The sequence below is a fragment of the Triturus cristatus genome, chromosome 5_2 (assembly GCF_964204655.1).
Source record: "Triturus cristatus chromosome 5_2, aTriCri1.1, whole genome shotgun sequence".
Classification (NCBI taxonomy): domain Eukaryota; kingdom Metazoa; phylum Chordata; class Amphibia; order Caudata; family Salamandridae; genus Triturus; species Triturus cristatus.
In genome coordinates, this window is record NC_140588.1 from 50,725,578 (window position 1) to 50,742,178 (window position 16,601).

The 16,601-nt window shown below is 46.9% G+C and overlaps 1 protein-coding gene across 9 annotated transcripts in view; it reads left to right on the plus strand.

The window, feature by feature from the left end:
* Positions 1-16,601, plus strand: part of PTPN3 (protein tyrosine phosphatase non-receptor type 3) — a 1,752,022-nt gene that overhangs the window by 1,464,497 nt on the left and 270,924 nt on the right. The window lies entirely within an intron of this gene.

Here is a 16,601-nt window from a genome sequence, read left to right on the forward strand (position 1 = left end):
GTCTGCCCTCAGCACCAGTCAGGCCCCTTTGATCAGTTCCTTGGTCCGGATTGGCTCTAGTCACAAGACCGTGACCTTCCCCAGAGCCCGTCGCAGTGATGTCATTCCCGGCTCCACCAACAATGCATGGCGGTCCTGACCCCATCCTCATTCCTGCCTGTGATACGGAGCCAGACTGGCATCGTCAGATGTCCACTCTGGCCAGAACGTAACCTTCTGAATAGGAGCCAGGGCCTCCTGTTTTAAATAGGCCCTGTATGGAGTGCGATTGTAAGGGATCCTAGGATCTTTATGGCTAGCCGAACCCCTTTGAAGTGCTTGAAGAGAGCTGGTATGAGTAACTGGTGGATGCGAGAGGTTTGGACCCCTCCCAAACACTGGCTTAGTCTCCACCTAGTGTGGCTATGGAAGAAGGGGCTTCATTTATCATGGTGTTGATGAAGGCGGCTGAGGTGCTTGACCTTATACTGCCCTTGGTTTCAGTCAAGACCCATTTCTTGCCAAAGGTGCTTCAGCTGGGAATGGCCCCACTGAAACCTTTACTCACTTTTATTGAACCCCTCACAGATGATCTGCTCGGGGCATGGGTCAAGACTTGCACAGGGTGTCCTGTGCACAGGACAATTGCCCGCCGCCAATGCCTTGTTTTCTTCACCCAGCACCCCACACCGGACACCCTGGTCATCCAGGTCATCCAGGCCTCCACATCCATAGTTAAACCTGGCAAGTTCCCTACCACACCACCGGATAGGGAATCCAAGAAGCTGGACATCTTTGGCAAGAGCATGTTCTTTTCTGCCAGTCATAAATACTGCATGCCTCTTAGGCTGGTATTCCCCTATAGTTTGGGATTCAGTTGCCAAAATGCTGCCCATGCTATCGGAGGATGCACAAGCCATCCAGACCCAGGCTATTGCCAATAGCATGGAGGTGGGGTTTCTTTGGCGCCCTAGGGATGCCTCAAAGTTCATCATATACTGGAACTGGATATGACCAACTTGTTAAGCAAAGCGATTGCGTCATCAGTGGCACTCCATGGCCACGTTGGCTGAGATTACTGGCTTTTTAGGGGATATCCAGGCATTCCTATTGGATATGCCCTCTGATGGCACCGGCCTCTTTGGCGACCTGGCAGATACGGCAGTTCAGGGCCTTAAGGTCGACAGGGCAACTGCTCGGCCTCTAGGACTCTCCAGGGCCCACGCCAGCCCCCCTTCTGTGCCTATTGTAGGGGCTTCCAACTTCATCCATCCCCGCTCAGCCACTAAAGCCAACAGGCTTCCCAGTCCTTTTGTGGCCACAGATGTGGTTCCCACAAGCCCGAGGGACTCAAGGCCAGAGGTCTACCCAGTCCTCCACTCCCCCAGCAGCTGCAGCCTCAAAACCCTTCTACTTTCCCCTCTCAACAAACACAAACAACCGGTCAGCAGCAGGATCAGACACCACCTGCCCCACTGGGCAGTCCATAACATCTGATAAATGAATACTCTAAATTGTTGAGGTGGTTACACCCTTTCATTCACCGAAACACCACCATCCTCTTATTGTTTGGCAAAGGATCATCTCTCCATGCTTTGTGAGGAAGTGCAGGCTCTTTTTGTCATAGGTGCCATCAAGAGGGTGCTGACTGAAGTAGGTTATGACTGCTGTTCCAACTACTCTTTGGTGCCCAAAAAGGACTTCAGTAGGCTAGCTTAGTATATGGTTCACTCTTAAATGAGTGATGCACCTTGCACTAATCCAGGCATGGTGGTTTTAGTGGTCTTTGATAACTTTAAAGCTCTCAAAGCTGTGGAGAGTAGCCTTCAGGCTTATCTTGAAGGAGTGCAAAGCAGCTTGTTTTACCACATTTAATCAATAGTGTAGATTAGATGAGGAGGAAGCACTCCATGTTTATGAAAAATATATATATTTATTAAACCAACACAATCACTATCGCTTGGTTTCTCTCCTATCCGGAAATATCAATATCAATAATACATATAAGAATACTTCAAAGAAATCAGGTAAGTAGCACAAATATACGCTGGTCTTGAGAGGGAGTAAATCATATATTAAATAAGTGGAATGCAAATTGCAAAGGAGAACAGGACTCCGACCAAAGGACTTAGAAGAGCTTGGGAAACCAGAAATCACTCAAATGTAAGTAGGTACCCGGAACCCCAATTAGACTGTGTGCAGAGTGGAAACGCAGCCGCGTGTTCAATAGAAGTCAATTGAGAATTTTCGGTTGCAGTTTAAAAGAAAAAAGACCCTTCCCAGAGGACCCCGAAGAAACCCTTTGGAGGATGAAAGGTTGAAGAGCCACCCCAGCTGTGGATGCCTGAGGAACCAGGTTACCTTCACTAGGAGAGCCGGTGGATAGGGATGAATTGATGTCGGAACCACTCGTAGACAACAATGGGCGACTCCGGAAGAAAGGCCTCTGGAGATGTCTGTGAAGATGTTTAGTGGAATTCAAGGGTGGATTCTTGAATAAGTGAACCTGCAAGTACAGGGTACAGAGTCTATGCCACTCAGAGGTGAACAGGAGGCACTGAAGCACATTTCCCACCTTTGTCAAAGTTTAGAAGAGTTCACGAGGACCTTGTCGCTGCAGCTGTAGGGATCCGATAAGGCTGTGGAAGACCAGGAGCCGTACATGAGCTGTCCCACGTTGGATGTTGGTGTCCTGGTGGTCTGTGTCTGGTGAAAGCACCAACAAAACAAGCCTTGGTAGTCGCAACTGGCACGGAAGATGAAAAGATACAATCGTTGGGACCAGCAAGGTCCAAGGGACTCCCCACATGCAGAAGAGTCACAGCAGGCCCGAGCAAGCAGGGGAGCCCCCCAAAGCAGAGGAAGACCCTCGAGAGGCCCCAAAGGCTGAAGACACAGGACTCGCAAGAGTACCTCAGGCAGGTCACCGAAGATGGAGGACCACGATGCAGGAGATGCAGGGAGGACATTGTTCTTGAAGGGATGAGATGCTGGTGGCTGGAGTTTCTTGTAGCCCGAAGATCTCTGGAGTGCAGAGCCAACAAGCCTTGGCAACAGCAAGTTGATGTGGTGCACAGGGATTTGGACACAGCGGTTCAGACGAGGGATACTGTCCTCCAAATTGCAGGGAAGACAGGTCAGACCTCAAGGGAACCACAGATCCACCTCCTATGTTGCTGAGCCTCAGGAGGTCCATAGGACGACAGGAGCAGCAGGCCAGTCAGCTTTGTTGGGGAGCCTGAAGATGCAGGGGAGTGACTCCTTCACTCCAAGGGTGATTACTTCAGATGTCCTTGATGCCTACAGGTCCCTGGAGAGCCTGAAAGAAGCACAGACATATACGAGGCAGAATACTAGCAGAACAGTGAGAACAGGAGCAGCAGGAATCTTCCTTGATCTCAGTTCCAGGCAAAGTCTAACGTAGTCCAAGTGTCCAGACAGTCGAAGAGTGTCTTGATTTCAGAGATGAGTCTTGTTCCACAATGAATCTGAGGAGCCACCCTCGGGCTCCTCAGATTCATTGGAAAGGGTTGGAAAAACTCAGGGATCCCACCCAGAGGAGGGGCTGGACAGAGGGGAGGATACTCCCTGTCCTTTGTCCAGTTTCGCATCAGAGCAGTAACCGAGGGTTTCTTAACTGGCTCAAACTGGTGTATGCAAGAAGGGCACCAAATGTGCCCTTCAATGCAGACTGGTGGTGCTGGAAAGCACCCCCAACCCAGCCAAACACACAAAGCCCTGTCTGGGAGGTGGTCACACCTCCCAGTAACAGGAAATCTATTGTTCTGTCTTCTCCTGCTTGAGCTCAGCAGCAGGAGGGCAGAACAGTGTCTGTGGTCGGCAGCAGCACTAGCTTACTGTCAGACCCTGAAAGGCTGTAACCGGGAGTACAGGGGGCTCCTCTAAGAAACCCCCCAGTACATGGGATCATACCTCCAGCACCGTAAACTGTATCTGAAAGAGACATGTTAGTGATAGATTTCTTACCTTTGAATTACCCCCTGGCGTCAGACTGGATCTGGAAAGTTTTCGTCAGCAGTACCCCTGCATGTCGGAAGGTGGCGTCGTGCGGCTCCACATCAGTTGTAGGCGTCATGATCGCCGGGATGACGTTGCTTAGCTACTTAGACACCGCACTCGCGTGCTGACGTCAGTTATTTCTTTTTCCGCGCCAGCAAGCGCAGATCCGGAGAGAGCGGTACCCCCAGTCCATTTTTTACTGAGTTTTTTTGGAACATTTGTCTCTTTTCTTTTGAGTCTTTGACTCTTGGTGTATAGGGATGTCCGGTTTCAAGTCTTGCCGCAAGTGTCTCTACTGCCTGGGGTGCGACCATGACCCAGCGTCGTGCCCCAACTGCCGGGCCATGGCTCCGAAAACTTTGCGGGAGCGGTCCCGAAAGTTTCTTGAGGCCTGGGAGTTGGCTCAGTGCCGTTCAAAGTCCCGGTCCCGTGGGAGGTCGAGGGCCGGTCGCGGAGCCGCCACCATTGTTTGACAAAGTCTTCGCACTCTGGGTCAGGTAAGGCGAAGCACAAGAAGTCGAAGAAGCAATGTCGCTCTTTGCCTTTCCCTAGCCTGTCGTGCAACACGGCTGAGGGTGCAGGTAGTGCCACCCCCGCGGCTCCGGCGGAGCCTACGCAGTTGCCGACAGCCTACCCACCCTTCCCGGGTCTGTCAGCGACTCCGGCCCAGCTTCAGAAGCTTTTGGCAGCCATGGCAAGCCTCTTCATCGAGCCCCGCCGGCACTCCTTCAGGCCCCGCGGGTCTGACTGAGGGTCCTCGCCCTTCTTCGTCGCCAGCTGCGGCCCGACGTCGTCGACGGGTCTGGCCTCGGCGCCGCGAGACCCCCATGGATCCATGCATGGATCCCAGCCGATGACGATTGGCCTCGTACAACCTCCACTGACATCGACGTCTATGGCACCGCCGCCGGCATCGGCCGGCTCCCTGACCGATGCCGTCCCCTGCTTCCACCCCGACATGGAGACGGTGCCGTGCCGGTGTCGATCGAGGCCGATGGGGAATTTCTATCCCTTTCTCCATCCTCCTCCTTCTTTTCCGCCTGCCCAGCAGGTTACAGAGGACAGGAGGACTGGGCAGGGTCTGAAGACCGTCTCGCAGCCCAATGCGAGGTAGACCCGGACTGGGAAGAGGATGTGGAGGGCGCAGGTGGACTGGATTTTTCTCCAGAACCTGGCACACTGTCTCCTTCTACCGTGGCTACGGAGGAGGGTGGTACTTATTCAGTGGTGTTGCTTAGGGCAGCCAAGGCTCTCCACCTCGATCTCCCTACAGTGGCTGTCAGGACTAACCTCCGAAGTGCTTCGGCCGGCGGCTTCCTCTGCGGAGCTGCTGCTGCCCTTCAATGATGCACTTTCAGACGTTCTTTTGGGCACCTGGTCCAGGACGAACACAGGGCCTCCTGTGGTTAGGAACGTGGCCTGACGGATGTGGGACCCGCCGAGGTGGGTCACGGGGCCAGCGGGCTAGCCAGTCCACCACCTGCCCTGCCACCACTGCCTCCAAACTTTCCACCTAACGTCAGTGGGTGGCAGGATTCGCCCTCACCTCCCCCACTGGCGCACCATCACTTCGGACAGGTGGGTTTTACAGCTAGTCCGAAGGGGCTACTCCCTCCCCTTCGAGTCTACCCCTCCAGCCATGCCACCTCAGTACCACTGCATGTCGGGGGATCACTTGGCACTTCTCCAGCAGGAAGTTGCGGCCCTCTTGGACAAACAGGCAATCGAGCGCGTTCCGACGCCAGAAGTAGGTCTTGGTTGTTACTCCCACTACTTCTTGGTTCCAAAGAAGGACAAGGGCCTGCATCCTATCTTAGACCTTCGGAACGTCAATTGCTTCCTCCGGAAGGAGAAGTTCAAGATGCTCACACTTGCTCAGGTCTTGTCTGCCCTAGACCCACAAGACTGGATGGTAGCGCTGGACTTGCAAGACGCGTATTTTCATATCCCCGTCCTGCCGGTCCACCGGCATTACCTGGGGTTCACGGTAGGCCACTGGCACTTTCAGTTCACCATGCTCCCTTTTGGCCTTACCAGCGCCCCTCGGGTGTTCACGAAAGTGATGGCGGTAGTCGCAGCTCATCTGCGCAGATCAGGGGTTTCAGTCTTCCCCTATCTCGACGACGGTTGTTTAAGGCGGGCTCGCCCAAGGCAGTCGTCTCCCACCTCCAGACTACGGCCGACCTCCTGCATTTGCTGGGGTTTTCCATCAACAAGCTGAAGTCGCACCTGATTCCCTCTCATAAGCTCCTCTTTATCGGAGCGGTTCTGGACACGGCGCAGTTTAGGGTTTATCCTTCCGAACAGCGAGTCTGGGACATTTGGGCTATGATTCCCATCTTTCGGCCCTTGTCCTGGGTTTCAGTCAGGATGACCATGAGGCTGCTGGGCCTCATGGACACCTGCATCCTGCTGACCAATCATGCCAGATGGCATATGCGGGCTCTGCAGTGGGACCTGAAGTTCCAGTGGGCGCAGCATCAAGGGGACCTGTCCGAGTACGTCCAGATCTCAGAGTGCACTGCATAACAGTTGCAGTGGTGGCTCACAAACCAGCATTGGGTCAGCGGCAGATCACTCTCCCTTCCCCAACCGGAGCACACAGTGGTGACAGATGTGTCCCTCCTGGGATGGGGCGGCCACATGGGGGAGGCGGAGATCAGAGGCCTTTGGTCTCTGGCGGAGTCCAGGCTCCATATCAACCTTTTGGAGCTCCGGGCGATCCTTCTTGCACTGAAGGCATTCCTTCCCTCTGTCAAGGGGTGAGTAGTGCAGGTGTTCACAGACAACACCACCGCCATGTGGTACTGCAGCAAGCAAGGCGGGGTGGGGTCGTGGACCCTATGTCAGGAGGGTCTGCGTCTCTGGACATAGCTGGAACGTCAAGGCATTTCCTTGGTGGTTTAACACTTGGCAGGTTCCCTGAACGCCAGGGCGGACGAACTCAGCCGAAGGTGCATGTTGGATCACGAATGGCGTCTGAACTCGGATAGAGATTCCCAGCGCCTCAAAACCTTTGGGAAATGATTGTTCTCCTCCACCAAGCTTCAGGGGCTGCTTAGAAGCATGCCACTGCAGAGAGCAAAATTGAAAAGAGAGTAGACCAGCTGCACAGTATTTACTTCCGGGTCACAGCTGAAGCGCCTGACACTCTGTATTGACATTAACATAAACAATGGACAAGTATTCCATCTGTGTCTTTATTTATCTTTTATAAGATATTTAGTGTCTCACACTTTCGCCACTCAAAGATAATTATTACCTAATTAATTATGTATAAATAGTCTATACATTTTACTGAAGTGACTGTTTAGAAAATACATTTGTTATGGAAATACACATGCATGCAACAATGCAAACATTATTTCCACTACTCAAATAGAAACCATTGACAGTTGCTGAGACGTATCAAAAGTCAGCAGTAGAATGAGTCCCTGCTTCAGCCCCGGGGAGACTGGTGAGTGTGCTGTTCCGTTTGTAAACGAAAGGGAGCACTAGAGTGGGTCCCTGCTTCGCCACAGAGGCATTGGCTATTGCTCTGTATGGCTCTGCCATCTGGGGCTATAAGCACTTGGAAGGGGTCCAGATAGCTGAAAATAAATTTCTGCGTACCCTTTTGACGGTCCCCCCTTTGTTATTCATCAAAAATTGGGGCTCGAATATTTGTCAGACTTGATAAGGTTGGCCCCGGTGGTTTGCTGGCTTAAGACCTGGCTTAACCCAGACTTAACACTGAATCATCAGATTATTTGGGACTGTTACCCTGGAGAAAGCTAGTAGTATCCCGTGGTTGCATTACATTAAGCATATGTTGTTAAAATTGGGGCGTCCAGATCTTTTTAATCATCCAGATAGGATAAAAAAAAGAGGATGTTAAATCGCAATTTTTGAATTTATTGTTGGCGGATCGTGAGGAGCGGGAGTTATTGAAACCCTCAGTTAAGGCTCACTGTTTGTTAATAACCTCCCCTCTGATTGAGCCCTACCTGAGTATAGTTACTAAGCCCTTTCATCGCTGGCTTTTAACTAGGTTTTGTTTTAATTTAATCCACTTTTCTTTAGGTAATCTGCAAGGTTTGTGCAGACCAGAGAAATTAGGTCCATGTCCTTGTGACAGTTTTTCGTCACAGGACACTATGCATTTTATAATGTTTTGTGACTATTACAGTGAGATCCGTAGGAGGTTTTTAGTCCCTCTGCTAAGAGGAAAGGGGGTTTTTCAGGTGAGACCTGCCTTATTTTATCTTCAACTGCTTAATGATCCATTGGAGATTTTTAATATTGCCGACTTTTTAGCTGTAGCTGTGCGTCTCAGAAAAAGAAGGTACCCTATGTTAAAATCTGTATGAGCTCTGATCGTATAGAGAACCTCTGTTTTACTCCTTTCGGAAATTACCCTTAATTGTGTTTTTAAGTTTTTATGCATTTGAAAAGTGATCATGCTTAATTAATTCTTTTTTAAGTCGCTCATATGTTTTATTGGGTGACATGATTTTATTATATTGTGTATTGTGTACTGTACTTTTATGGTTTTCATTAACCGAATAAAGTGGTTTGACTGACTGACTGGTGAGTGCGCGTTGTGATTGGAGCGTTGGCTTCCCACAAGGCACGCAGAGGTGCTGACACGCTTAAAAGAAGTTCCACCAAAGTAAATGAAACCAGTACTTGGGTCACAGGACACTGATAACAGAAACACACTTGATGAACAACAGGAAATAGTATGCTACAGCCAATAGAGGTGGAGGAAAAGTAATTGGCAAGCACAGGAACCAATGAAAAGCAAGGGCGGATGTAAGCCCCTTTTAAGATTTATATTAAATACAATAGATTTCACTGTGTAGGCGAAACCTAAAAAGGGATAGACCTATTTCCCCAGTCGGAGACCTCTATACATTTGTGACCCCCTTGCACATCCCACTTTTTAAAAAGGGGAAAGTTGGCTGCTCCTCAAGCTGACATAATATTGAAGCAAACTGATGCCCTAATAATCAAAGAGTCACTCTGTTGAGGTGAGTCAAAAATGAAAGATAAGCTTGATTGCGCTTCTACTGAACCATACGTGATGTCGAGGAGGCATGGTAGACAAGAGTTGCACATTCGCCTAAACATTCCTTAAAGATCGAAAGCCGTCGTTTTAAAGATGCTCTGACCCATAGGACCCAGTGGCAAACCGTGCAGGGCAACAGGAGAACGCATTGAAGGCCAACTTCTTTTCAACGCGGCTCTCAAAAATAAATACTGCTGACTGCCTGTAGGCTTTGTAAAAACAATTAAATCCTCTGTCATAGAACCAGCAGTAAAAACGTGGAGGGTAATAAAAGCCTCTCACTTAACGTAAATCATTACAGCAGTGGGAAAAGACTATAAACTGAAAGCATAACAATCTTACCCCATATGCACACAACCCTCTGAGCAAAGCAGTATATGCACCACCTGCATTTCCTGGTCAACAGCAGCTCAAGCTATTCAGAAGCTGAAGGGCTGCAGATGAATTCATGCAGACTGTGCCCTGCACTCAGCTGTGTGTAGTCTGTGAAGGTGGTAGGCTAAAGCCATATATACTAGGGGAGAGAAGAGGGGCGTGCGTTTGTGTTTTACATTTGTTGGAGCTTGTTTCAATGGGTCTGTGGAGGCATAAATGCCTCATTTCATAATGAGATGAACTGAACAGGGAATCGATCATAGAGGTAATGTCCTTTCACCCGGATAGACATAAGCGTAGAGTGGAACGAAAGCACCAACCACTTCAGTGATTTAAAAATATGCATGAGAGAGCTGTAACATATACGAGAAAAATAATTACTTGGTGGTGGTGGAAAGGAGATTTCATAACATTTGAAACATACATAAATGGTCTACGTTAAGGTATGTATACATTGTACATACACGGGGCTAGGAAAGTAGCATTTGTCACAGTTCAGTGTGAATAAAATACATAAACGAATGAATCTTAGAGTATATGGTCCTCAGGAGGCGCACTTGTAATTAGGTGAGCATGCAAAATCCTTTTAGCTAGTCACATGCTTTTGTCACTCGGCCCATGGTGTTTGCTTTACAGTTAGTTGTGCGTAAGACTATGATTTTATCCATCTGTAGAAAAATGATCTCTAGAGTAATTGCAGCAATAACTGTAATTAAGCCCCAGGGTGCTTGTTCCTGTCATGAAATATGATAAATTAGCCTATTTTAAAGTAACTGAAATATGATTACTGTATGCTTAAAGAAAAATTGAAATTTGTGTTTATCTTTTTAATCATTCTTTTTAGCCCATCCATTTGTTTAACATGACACTCCCAACACCAAAGTACTCTTACTTTTTGCTAAATGTGTGCTTTGGTCCTTTCAAAGTTAATAATTTGACTAAAATGATTGTTATAAAGCTATTGAGGTCTTTGGTGAAGAATGTCACACTTAGCGCCAGTGCTTAACCTGTAAAAGAATGACTGCTGGTGGCCAAACCTCTGCTCAGAAGTCCACAGGTGCTATTAAATGTCAGCGTGCTGAATACCAAGGCAGCGTGTGTCGTCATGAAATTCACCCCAAGCCTCTTTATTCCACTGCCAGAGACTCCCTGTCCCATATCTCCCTCTTGCTGGCTCCTGCTTTCTCCCTGGTGACGGTTTTTCTGTCTTTCTCTTCCTCTGTCTTTCATCTTTGTGCATTTTTTCCTCTCTTTCTCTAGGGAAATATCTGAAGAGGAAAAATAAGTGTCAGTCCCCAAAAATGAGTTCCGGCGGCCCCCACCGGCAGCCACTGGCTCAAATTAAGCACTGGTTAACGTGCATCAATTGAATCATCTGATATGTGTGCAGGGTAAAAATCCAATTTTGTTTATAAAGGATAAGGGAAGTGCATTACATACAATCTATCATCAGTATCATACTTAATTAGGATAACACACCTGGACGGCAAATTTACTTTACAAATCGGGGCGAAGTTTTTAAACCTCCGCTGCCAAAGCCCTCCTTTGTAAAACTTTCCATGCTTGTGCATTTACTCTTTGTTTGTGTTTCAGACTGATACTAGGTAACTTGCTATATATCCTAAGTTGTCTGCAGTGCGTAATGTGTGCTGGGTATTGCATAATCTGTGCGCTGGTGCTGTTTGAGGACCAGGAAATATTCTACAGCATTAGACTTTGACCCAGAGCAAGAGGTAGGAAGAAACTTAATTGTAGAATTCAATATACTCCCACCCCAACTCCCCCCAATTAGGTTTCACTTGAGACATCGCTTGTGCTGTCTCAGTGTCAATTGAAATTGCATGCCGTGTCACTTTCTCTTCCTTCGTTTCTCCCTTCCATGGAGCATGGACCAAGTACAGCCAATTGCTTCTTTTTGATTAGTCTTCAGCTGCTCACCCTGGGATTGAGGTACTTTTATTCCTTCATCCACCTTTGTTGTTGCTTGTTTCCCCGCCCGACCTCCTACATCATTGCTTGTCTGTTCTTGCTTGCCCCCTCCCACATGGTTGCTTTCCCCTCCCTCTCCTGTGTAAATGCTTGCCCATTGTTTTTGCTTTCCCTTTGCCCCTCTGCTTGCCCCATAACAACCACCACCACTCCCCCTCCCACCCATTGTTGCTTGCCCCAGACTTTTACAGATTAGGGTCAAAGATGAGATGTTTGTAATTAAGTTGATTTAAATGATTCTTTCGCTATCTCGTTTCCTCTGCCACAAACCGTGGTTACATTCGGGCGTTCGCTTCTGGTACATAATTATTATTATTTTTTACTTTGTTTTTATTATTGTTGCTGTAATTCTTGTATAAAGTACAGTTATACGTAGTCATGTCACCATACAAATTAAAGCGTTGCGTAAACAATCAATACATTTGTGTCATTCCTTATTTCCAGCATCTTCAGTTTTTACAGGCACTTGTTGTGAGTCCATGTCATGCTGTCGTTACATACAGAGTTAAACCATAAGCAATTAAATAAAAACATATATATATATCTCTAAACAGTGTACCCCACCGCCCGGAGCATTTACAGCAAAGCCATGCGCCACCTCACGTCCTATAACTATCTCTCATCATTTGCGTCAGAGCAGCCCGCCCAACTATGACTACTATTCGTAACGTATATCCTGGCGTCCTGTACCATCCAGTATGTAATGACCATCACTCAGATGGTGTGTGTGGATGCTCGGGGGCTGGATATACATCTGTGTAGGGAGAGCAAGAAGATTGTTGGTGAGGAAGGAGAAGGGAAAAAACGGGGGCTGGGAGGGGGGGTTGTGGGAAAACCACATGACAGTCATTCATGTGTAGTTGCTCTCAGAAGAAGCAGCCGCGCATCACCCGCCCACCTGCACGTTAGATGTTAGTAGCTACTACTCAGACGGTGTCCGCCGCTGGCTCATCCACCTGCGCCTCCAAATGCTCATGCCAGTTCGCGCGGAAGTCAGTCAATATTGCATCCCAATTTAGACTTTATTTCTATTTTTTGCTGTGTGCAGCAGTTAAAGCCCTAAGTGTGACAGGTATGCTCAGATGTGGATCTCTTTCTATCTGTGCCATAGGGCTCAAGTGGCCCCATAATTATAAAGCCTAGTAAGAAATAAATGATCTTGGGTTGCTTGTGTTCCCAACCGGAGAAGACATGACAGTTACAGTAGGAGCAGGACCAATGCTGATTTGTATATGGCTTGTCTTTGTCTATAGTAGCACAGTGGACAAAAACTGATACACTGCAATATGGCTTGAGCTATTGAAAATAGCTGAGATTGATTCAAAGATTAATTCATTTGCCACACAACTAAACCAACATGTTCCCTCTGTGAACATAAAATTAAGCTACCAGATTCCATTACAATCAGAAGGCTAATTTGAAAATTCAAGTTTAACAGGTCATTCTGATGGATACTTCTAACCGCAGATCCCTTACCTTTTGCATATTCCCCAGGAGTAGGAGAGTAGATAAGTTTATTGCATAGTTAATTAAAACTTACAATTTAAGATATACAGCTTTAAAAGAGATACACATCAAAAGTAACAATTAATTGTCAGAAGTTAAAATTATGAAATTCGTGTTAATAGTTTACATTTTTTGGTGTTGTTCATTAGAGCTATAGCCCATAAATTATACTCAGAGGCACTGTCTGTTTATTACTCAGTTTCCTCATTTTGTGTCTCCTTAATTCTCTCCGCCACTACGTCAAGGTATTTTATAAATCTGCAGTTTAATTGGATCTCCTGCGGATTAAAACATAATTTGACTGCATGTCTACAGGTTCTAATGCCCTTCTGGTTCCATATTGCATGTAATAAGGATCTCCTTTTGTCCATTAAGGTTGGGCAGATACATATTATGTGGATTAGATCTTCAGGTCCTGCACTGTAGAGACGGCAAGTTTTGTCTTCCTGATTCCTTTTCCATGGAGCCAGGTGAGGGAGAATTGGTAATATGCCGAGTCACAGTTTTAAAAATTTCTCTTTGGTCTTCTGTTCGAATCCGTGGTCCATATACGCTTGAGTCTTTAGTGTTTTATAGTCGTTTAGGACTGTCCATTCGTGTGCCCTTTTTGCTAGAGTTTCCTTATCCTCTAATAGCGATGTTATTTTTGTAACCTTTGTTACTAGTTTTTTAAAAATTTTATGATCTACTGGGGCGTTCCAGAGGTCAGACAGTTCGAGTACTTCCAACGATTCCATCAGATACTTCTTTGCGTGTGATCGTTCTCGCCGCTGCAGCTCAGTCCAAAGATGGGCGTTTAGGGTGCCTTGCTCTGCGTTTCTAATCTTATGCCAACATTTTATGAAGCTGCCCCTTCTTTCCACTGTCTGTTTTTGAACCCCGAACTCCAAACGGATGTGTGCAGGAGATACATAGTTGGGTAACCGAAAGATGGATCTGTAAGTTTTGCTGATCACTCTGTCGAGGGTAAGAGAATCTTTTCCAAAAGTTGATTCGCTCCCGTATGTTAGCATCGGTTGAAGGCGAGCTCTCAATACTTGTAGAAACGGGTCAAGCGTATAGTCTGGCAATATTTTCTTCAAGGAGATCATTGCGATACAACTCATGGTGCCTTTTCGTTATAACATCTCTAATTGCGGTTTGAACGAGCCTCTACTGTCTACTAGGACTCCCAGGTATTCGTAACACGCTACATGGTCCAGTTTATGTCCGTCCAAATACCAGAAGTTTTGTCCTGGCCTTCTTATTATTCACAGCCATGGTTTTTGTTTTCTTTAGGTTGATTTTTAATTCATTACGCTGTGAAAATGTGCTGGTCGTGTTTAGAAGTTGCTGAAGGCCAATTGAAGTTCGACTTATTAAAACCAGGTCATCAGCGTAGAGGAGGTTGGACAGCGTGATGTCCCCCAACCGTGGGGCATGCGATTTGGTGCTGTCCAGTTCCCCTGGTAGATCTGCCAGGAAAAGATTAAACAAAGTAGGGGCTAGGACGCACCCTTGCTTCAGTCCTTTAGAGGTATTGACTCGCCTGGAGAGGTGCGTCCCATCTCCCAGCTTAATCTTAACCCAGGTGTTGGTGTGAAGTAAGACTAGCTGCTTCAGGAGGGGTTGCGGTATCCCCCATTTGTCAAGCTTTCGCCAGAGTTTGCCCCGGTCCACATGATCGAAGGCTGAGCTGTAATCGATAAAACATAGAAACAGCGAGTTCTTTCCTACTTTGGCCGCGTCTGTCAGCAGAGTTAGTGCCATAACATTGGTGGTAGTTCCTTGTCCTCTGCAGAACCCTGTTTGATTTGCCGGGATTATATGGTTTGACGCTGCCCAAGATGTCAATTCATCCAGTAGAATGCCAGCATAATACTTTGCTTTTATGTCAAGTAAAGCGATCATCCGATAATTGCAAGGATCACTCCTGTCTCCTTGCTTATGAATTGTGCTTATGGTCGATCCTTGCCAGGATTCCGGGCAGGTTTCTAATTCTTGTATACCCACGAAGAGCGGTACTAGAGTATTGCTCCAGAATTCGATGTCCTGTTTAAATATCATCGATGGTATCCCATTTGGGCCTGGGGCTCCTTCCATTTTCCCCTTCTTTATTTGAGTTTTTATCCGATCCGCTGTTATAATGATTTTATTCTCTATGATACTTGTTAATGTGCTGTTGTTGTTCTTTGCCCCATCAGTCTTCTTTTGGTCGTATTTTCCCGTTGTGCTTACCTTGGAATTTCTGGGCACTTTTTCAGTCATTCCTGTTTCATTATCCTTCTGATTGTTATCTGTTTCTTGTATTGTCAGGGCTGTGGGGTTACCTTCATCGGTTTGGTTAAAATGATTGTGCAGGTAGTCAGCCCAGGTTGCCTTTGATATGTAGGAATGTATTCCTTGATGGCCTGGCCGCTGCAAGCTGTAAATTGTTTGCCAGAATTTAGCACTGTTTTTTAGTTTCGAATCGTACTTTATTTTTGCCCAGAGTTCATCATTCACCTGTCTTTTGATTTCCCAGGTTGCCTTTCTTAGGCTTGCTTTTAAGCCGCGTAGAGCGTCTTGTAAAGGCCCTTTTTTTGGCTGTATACGGAGTTGGTTTAAAGTTTGCTTTATATTCCGTTTAATTCTTTTTATCTCCAGCGTGTTTGTCTTGCTCGATACAGATTTAGGATTTTTGCCTTTGACTGGCCTTAGGTTTGTTGCGTATTTGGTCCCCAGAGCCTTTGTGTACCACTCCCAGGCCTCTATCGGGTTTACAACCAGATTGCCCTGATGAATAAGCTCCTTCGCGTTTAAAGACAGTTCTTCGATGTTATTTTGTTTATATCTTATACGTTTGAAGTCTGATGTGTATTCGGATCTAGCACATGCCCTGATTTCCGTGGGGTTCTCTCTAGTTGTCCTTAGAACGATTTCTTGTGGCAAATGGTCACTTTGATCACTAACACCCAACTTAAATGATTTAATGATGTCAAATAGAGGGAGAGTTGCAAATGCGTAGTCTAGGTAGGAGGAAATTGCTGCAGAATGGTATGTTGATGCTGGAGGGGTATCTTCTTTGTACCGACCATTCAGCGCCCTAAGGTTTAATTGCTCTAATTCTTTTAGCAATTGGTTCGAGCAATAAGTTTGTTTAGTTGGAAGTGGTTGTGCCTGAGTTGGTATTCCCCAGGCTCTGTTAAGTTTGTGTGCCAAATCATCGTCCATTGCAGATACAAAAAGAAAGAGGTTAAAGTCTCCTGCCAAGATTACATTTTCAGCTTCCCCCTCATCCATGATTCGTGCTATCTCTTTGACCAGCTCTCTTGCACCTTTCCGTCTGTGCTTCGGATGTATATAAGAGTTAACTATTACCAGGCGATGGTCCGGCTTTCTGGTGTTAATTGTTATCTCAGTCGCCTGTATAACGTTATGAGCTATTGTTTTAATCTTTATTTCCTTCATTGATCCTACTGTGAGGATTGAGGCAAGGATCATTAGTCCGCCTGAGCTATGGCCAAAGGGTGAGGTCCTGGTAGCTGGGACGATTTGCGTCATATAGCCTTCAAGGGCTTTCTCAGCTTCTTCCCAGGTTTCTTGTAGTAATATCAAGTCAAATGTCCTTAAGTATTTTAGTGTTTCGTGATCATCCAGTTTGTCAGTCAAGCCATTGATATTCCAAATACATACTCTAAAGTTATTCAATATTGTGTGTGTT